Source organism: Priapulus caudatus, unplaced genomic scaffold (genome assembly GCF_000485595.1).
Source record: "Priapulus caudatus unplaced genomic scaffold, Priapulus_caudatus-5.0.1 Scaffold15, whole genome shotgun sequence".
NCBI classification, from domain to species: domain Eukaryota; kingdom Metazoa; phylum Priapulida; class Priapulimorpha; order Priapulimorphida; family Priapulidae; genus Priapulus; species Priapulus caudatus.
This window is the reverse complement of record NW_014577076.1, coordinates 934,229-940,357: the sequence shown is the minus strand read 5'-3', so window position 1 is coordinate 940,357 and position 6,129 is coordinate 934,229. Positions and strand designations below refer to the sequence as shown.

At 44.3% G+C, this 6,129-nt stretch overlaps 1 protein-coding gene across 1 annotated transcript in view; it reads left to right on the top strand.

The window, feature by feature from the left end:
• The first annotated feature begins 1,346 nt into the window (after positions 1 to 1,346).
• LOC106809716 overlaps positions 1,347 to 6,129 on the top strand; it is a 12,703-nt gene continuing 7,920 nt past the window's right edge. The window contains exon 1 of the mRNA XM_014812894.1: positions 1,347 to 1,774. The gene's annotated coding sequence lies outside the window, so the exon portion shown is untranslated. The remainder of the gene's footprint in view (positions 1,775 to 6,129) is intronic.

The window sequence follows — 6,129 nt, the reverse complement described above, 5'->3', positions numbered from 1 at the left end:
GGAGCCAACGCTATGGGAGGATCGCGGACTAACCACGGCCACAGACTAAACATGGAAAGCAGACGGCACTACGCGTATTTACGTATATTGGTCAAACGAATACACCTGTGTCTGAAATTGAAGACATGTGGGTACCCGTTCATTAGCACCCACGATTATTTACTTGAGCCTCAATACCGAGAATACACCCAGAGATACATTCTACTAGCTCATTAGTCGTATATAAGCATCCCGGGACAAACAATTCTCTGCTAAACACCCGTAGCGACATGTGACGTTGCCTAACCGAATTCGAGGCTATTTTGCTTGGCAACCAATTTAGCGTTGGCGCCAGATGACCAGATTTACGGATTTCAATTAGACATTTCTTAGTCATTAGCAGTGATATTGGACAAACTAATACGCGTTTGACTATAAGGTAATGTACTTGTTAACTACAGAAGGTGCCAGTTACTGTAGCATTCGTCAACTTTGTATAATCAATGGGCCTATTATGCCTTTAACTGCGTGAAAATGTTGTGCGTACGTAAAACACGAGTGTGTGCGCTGCAGACAGCGGTAAAGCATCGGTAGCAAGTCGATCTTACAATATTTAATGAATTTAAACAAAAATTTAATTTTAATTTTTAAATTTTTGTTTTCTGAATTTTTTTTTTGTTTTGTTGCTTTTCACTTCCATTCTTTGGAAATCTATAAAAACTGCAATAATGACTCTCAGAATGATGGTTACAATCGGGTACAAAACACGACACGCAGTTAATGTTACCAGAGCATATGATTGTGTAGAACCAGTAGGTTCGTTGTCATGCCACCGTGACGTCATCACTTCGGTACTCTATAGAAAATTAACAACAACAAAATTAAAAAATAAAAATTTTTTAATTTTTTTTAATTCATTAAATATTGTAAGATCGACTTGCTACCGATGCTTTACCGCTGTCTGCAGCGCACACACTCGTGTTTTACGTACGCACAACATTTTCACGCAGTTAATGTTATGGAGCCAGTGGCTTGTGTAGAACCAGCCCGTACGTTGTCTTGCCAACGTGACGTCACACTTCGGTACTCTATTAGTTTCGCGGGACCGAGCGGCATGAATGGCAAAAGCTTTCATGCTGAAAATAGCTAACACTGTTCGACGCTCATTAGCATGGTAGCGCCTTTACGCTGGCGCGTGCAAAGTCGTGTTCTGTTTCGGTTTATCTCACCTACTCAACTCCTTATTGTGATGACGCGCGCATGACAAAGTCACTGACGTTGTTGTCTATGCACGCGAAAAGAAGAAGAAAAGCTCCATCCACGTCATCGATTCATTATTCGATCAGGTTTCGAGTAGAGAGCGCGCTTGCTCGTCACAGCTGATGCTCGACTGAGCGCCACACCGCCCACGCGCGTGGACCGCACACTACTGGCTGCTTGTCACCGACAGGCGGACGCGCTTGCGAATAGAGGCTGCAAACAGACACGCGATCTATTGCGCATTCATTACGCTCGTGTCTCTCGTTTTCCGCGAAGCAAAAACACGTCGGCACGATAAACGACGGCGGGCCGACTCCCAGGTACTTCTGCGCAGCGGGAGCAAAGACTTTGCACGCACGCACGCACGCACGAGCGCACGCACGCACGTACGCTCGCACGTTATATGGTTGTCGTCATCTCGCCGGCATCACTCAGCGGCCGTCCTTGCAGCAGTCGACCTCGTCACGCGCAGCTCGACTGAAGACTACGGCTCCAACGGAAAACAGTGAGCACTGAACGCCGACCACTGTGAAAGGTAAGGTCCTGTAGGTGATTAGATTAGGTACATTACATAGCCGCATCTATGTCGCTGTGTAGCCCGAGAGATTATATGGCCAGCGCGTCACAGGTGGGTTCTCTGTGAACAGCTGCTATGCAACTCGACGCGATATCGCGTTTTTATAGATATATAATAAATATGTGGGTTTCTCTATCGGATGCATTCGCCTCGATAGCACTAAGTAGTAGAGTGTATGCGACTTCTCACCTAAAACGTTCATGTATATAGGTTGAGCAAGGCAATGGCATATCAAGTGTGTAAGAGTCTCGGTACTCGTCAGTTCGCACATAGTGCCTGCCTCTAACCGCGAGCATACGCGTGTAGTCTTAGTTCGTACACGTGTTCGCATTCCTGCTTTCACCGACGGGGCACATGGTTTGTCACGCATACATAGCCAGTAGAGAAACAGTTATTGGCTTTATTATTTTGATCAGTTACGCGCATGAGTTAAGAACGGGCTCAAATAATAAATCCCACGTCTCATCGCTAGGAACTGAAAGTACATCATGATTAAACGTAGTAAACAGGAAGATAAATGTGCTCTTTTGGTATTATGCGAGCATTTGATAACATAAGACACTTTTGGGAAGCATTCTACATGAATTTGATATGTTTATGAATAGAACGTTATCACTCATCAGTGTTAAGCTCCTTATCGCGCCATCACCCTCCACCAGTATCCGACTCATCGCGCGCCTCTGCCTCATTGCTATCAAGCTCATGTATAATCCCTCTCTTCCGATAACATGCTGTTCTCAAATATTTTATTATCTGACTTTGTGCGCATGTCAAGCCTTTCTCCCGCAGTATAACACCTTGGTCACGAGCTGCTTATACACCATCCTCCTGTGGTTACGTCCCCCTATCGACGTGTGCGTGTACGTAGGTGGGTGTGTGCGCGTCACAGCATGTGTGTATGCGTTTTATTGTGTGCACGCGCGTTCGTGCGTGCGTGCGTGCATACGCGTATGGATGCGTTCTTGCGTAATGAGGACGTGTTGTACGCTTATGTGCGTGTGGGTGCGTGTACTCGTGTACCTGTGTGCGCGTGTGCGTGTGTGCGTGTGAGCGCGCGCGTGTGTGCTCGCGCGGGGGCATGTGTATGTTGATATTGTTGTTGTTGTTGTTGTTGTTGTTGTTGTTGTTGTTGCTGCTGATGTTGTTATTGTTGACGACGATAATGATGGTAATGATGACGATGATAATGCGTGCTGTATGTATGTGTGTGTACACACGCACGCGCGCGTGTTTGTTTCTGTTCGTGTATGCGCGCGCACATGTGCTGTGTTCATACGTCTTTATATCTGTCTGCCTGTTTGATTGTCCATCCGTCTGTCTGTCTGTCTGTCTGTCTGTCTGTCTGTCTGTCCGTCCGTCCGTCCGTCCGTCCGTCCGTCCGTCCTGTGCGTCCGTCCGTCCGTACACCCGCTCGCCCGCCCGCCCGTCCGTCCGTCCGTCCGTCCGTCCGTCCGTCCGTACACCCGCTCGCCCGCCCGCCCGACCCGCCCGACCCTTCCGCCCGCCCGCCCGCCTGCCTGTCTGTTTGTTTGTCTGTCTGTCTCTCTGTTTATCTGTCTGTTTGTCTGTCTGTGCTCCGTCCGTCCCGTCTGTCTGTCTGTTTGTCTGTCTGTCTGTCTATCTGTCTGTCTGTCTGTCTGTCTGTCTTGTCTGTCTGTCTTGTCTGTCTGTCTGTCTGTACTGTCTGTCTGTCTGTCTGTCTCCCCCCCCCGTTCTGTCTGTCTGTCTGTTCGTTCCGTCCGTCCGTCCGTCCGTCGTCCGTTCGTCCGTCCGTCTGTCTGTCTGTCTGTCTGCTGTCCGTCTTCCGCTCTGCCGTGTCTATCTGTCTGTCTGTAATGTCTGTCATGTCTGTTCTGTCTGTCTGTCTTGTCTGTCTGTCTGTCTGTCTGTCTGTCTATCTGTTGTTGTCTGTGTGTCTGTGTGGTGCTGTCTGTGTGTCTGTCTGTGTGTCTGTCTGTTCTGTCTGTCTGTCTGTCTGTCTGTCTGTCTGTCTGTCTGTCTGTCTGTCTGTCTGTCTGTCTGCTCTGTCTGTACGGTCTGTCGCCTGTCTGTCTGTCTGCATTTGTGTATACGCGCGTGTCTGTGTATGGGATGATGGTATTTACGAAACTGACAGCACGTGATATAACAATATCAGGAGTGAAATAATAATAGATCTATTATTATTCAAACCTGACAATCTCATGATACACATAGGCGTCAATATCCAGAATAAACGACGCATTTCACGGCAGTAAAATAGAGGGAAATCGTTCCACGACTGATTAAGGTCGCTTATGTGTAGCGTATTAGACAAGGATTGCGTTCTAGTCGGCTAATATAACCGTGTATTAATTCCATTGCAAACATTCGTGACGTGGCCACACGTATCGGTGCACTCGCGCTGTCCGTCCATTATAGTTGCTGGCGACCTCTCAAAGGGTATTAATATCGGATTATTCTATGGGGAATGTTTAATCGGGTAACATCATACAGTGCATATATACATACTAACATTCGCAAAGGGTCATTAAACAGGTGGTCAGATGGTCGTTTACTATCCCACTTTACTGGTTGTGACAATTCATCATCGTAGCGCGCTCTATTATATATAGGTTATAAATAACACTGCGCATCTCTAATGTCAATTGTATCTATAAAGCTTTCCGCCCTTCTTGCAAAACTATTTAAATATTAGTCAATTATAGTAAAATTCTTTTTTAATTCATCGATATAATCATTGACATACTCGGGCATCTAATATACCTATTGAATGTGTAACTTTCCTACATATATATATATATTATATATATATTATATATAATATATATATAGTATATGTTGTAATACGTGTATATGTTTAGGAAAAGTATCACATTTAATTTTTATATGGTTTCACAGCCATGTGTGTGTTATGACTGTAACAATACAGCATTGTTATTGATGCAGAGTTTACCTACCACGTTAAATATAAATATAAATTAATATTGTCCCCTAAAACCCAATGTTACCGCTGATCGATGCTTCCATCTAGCACGAACACTGTTTTCCCAACCTATGCGTCGCTACGATGTGAGACAAAGGGTTAGACCTAGTGCGACGATAAATTTATAACAACCTAAAAGATAAAAAATACACGCAGAATGTATTAAAAGCCTTCGTGAAGAGTCCCTGCCAGAGGTGTTTGTTGACTATTTGGTTGGGCGATAGTTTTGACGGAATAGAGGGATTTTCGCAAACCTTGCACAGTTGGATCTATTTCTCTAAATGTAATTATATGCATGTATATGAGAAAAACGATTGAGAATGAGGCTGATCTGAGTGTTCAAGGTAACATGTCTGTTCGTGGCTTATTGAGTTAGGCCTACTCATATAAATCATTAGGTAGGGTAGTGAATGTGAAATTGTCATTGTTCTCTTTTGCCATGCCCCATGTCATAACGTCTCGTTGTATTATTAATACTTAATTTACAAATACAACAAACAATTATTACCTGTTTGCACGCAGCAACGTAGAGACCCAAATTCCAATGTTTGCCCGATACCGAGACAAGTTATTTTCCAAGTCCACAAAACTTCATGTTTCCTTACAGTAAGGCAATATTACCAGGGTAATTTGTCTGTTGTGGAACGCCAAAACAATAGAACAGTATTCCACATGCATGGGCCTACATACATAAGATAGCATACGATAAGCACTTGATGTAGATGATTAAAAAACATAAAAACTGCGCTAAAAACTCAACGTACACAGTGAGCGCTGCGTTACTTTAAACATCACAATATAATAGATCATCTAATACATAGTCACAGCTAGAGAGATAGCAGTGAAATATACGCCTTTACATCAATCTTTGCGAATAACCAAAAAATTGAGCCAAAATCGCAGAAACAGTTGCCAGCGTACATCTATTATTGGGCCTCGCAGGGAATTTTTATTGCCAGATCGCAGTTTTTTAAATGACACCTTTTTTTACTTCGTTAAGATTTACTAGCATCTAATATACTGTCATCGACAAACTGATTAATGTGCGCGATACACCAAATTACGAAGTCAGCCAATGTCGTTCTATGAAAATGCTATATAGATAAGCGATGGCGCAGCTTCCGCCCTAGCCTCGCCAGTGGACAAGCTCCTCAGTAGAGTGTAGTACGATGACCGCAATGTATGGCGCGGTAAACACACGAGTCGTGCGAATAATTCTTTTTTACAAGATTAAGTCACAGTGACGATAAAATATGTGTTATTATACACGCAATTGTGCGTACAAAAACACGTTAAAACGTTTTATCTAGCGAAGCCAAACAGACCGCCAGCCTACGCGCAGGTGTGC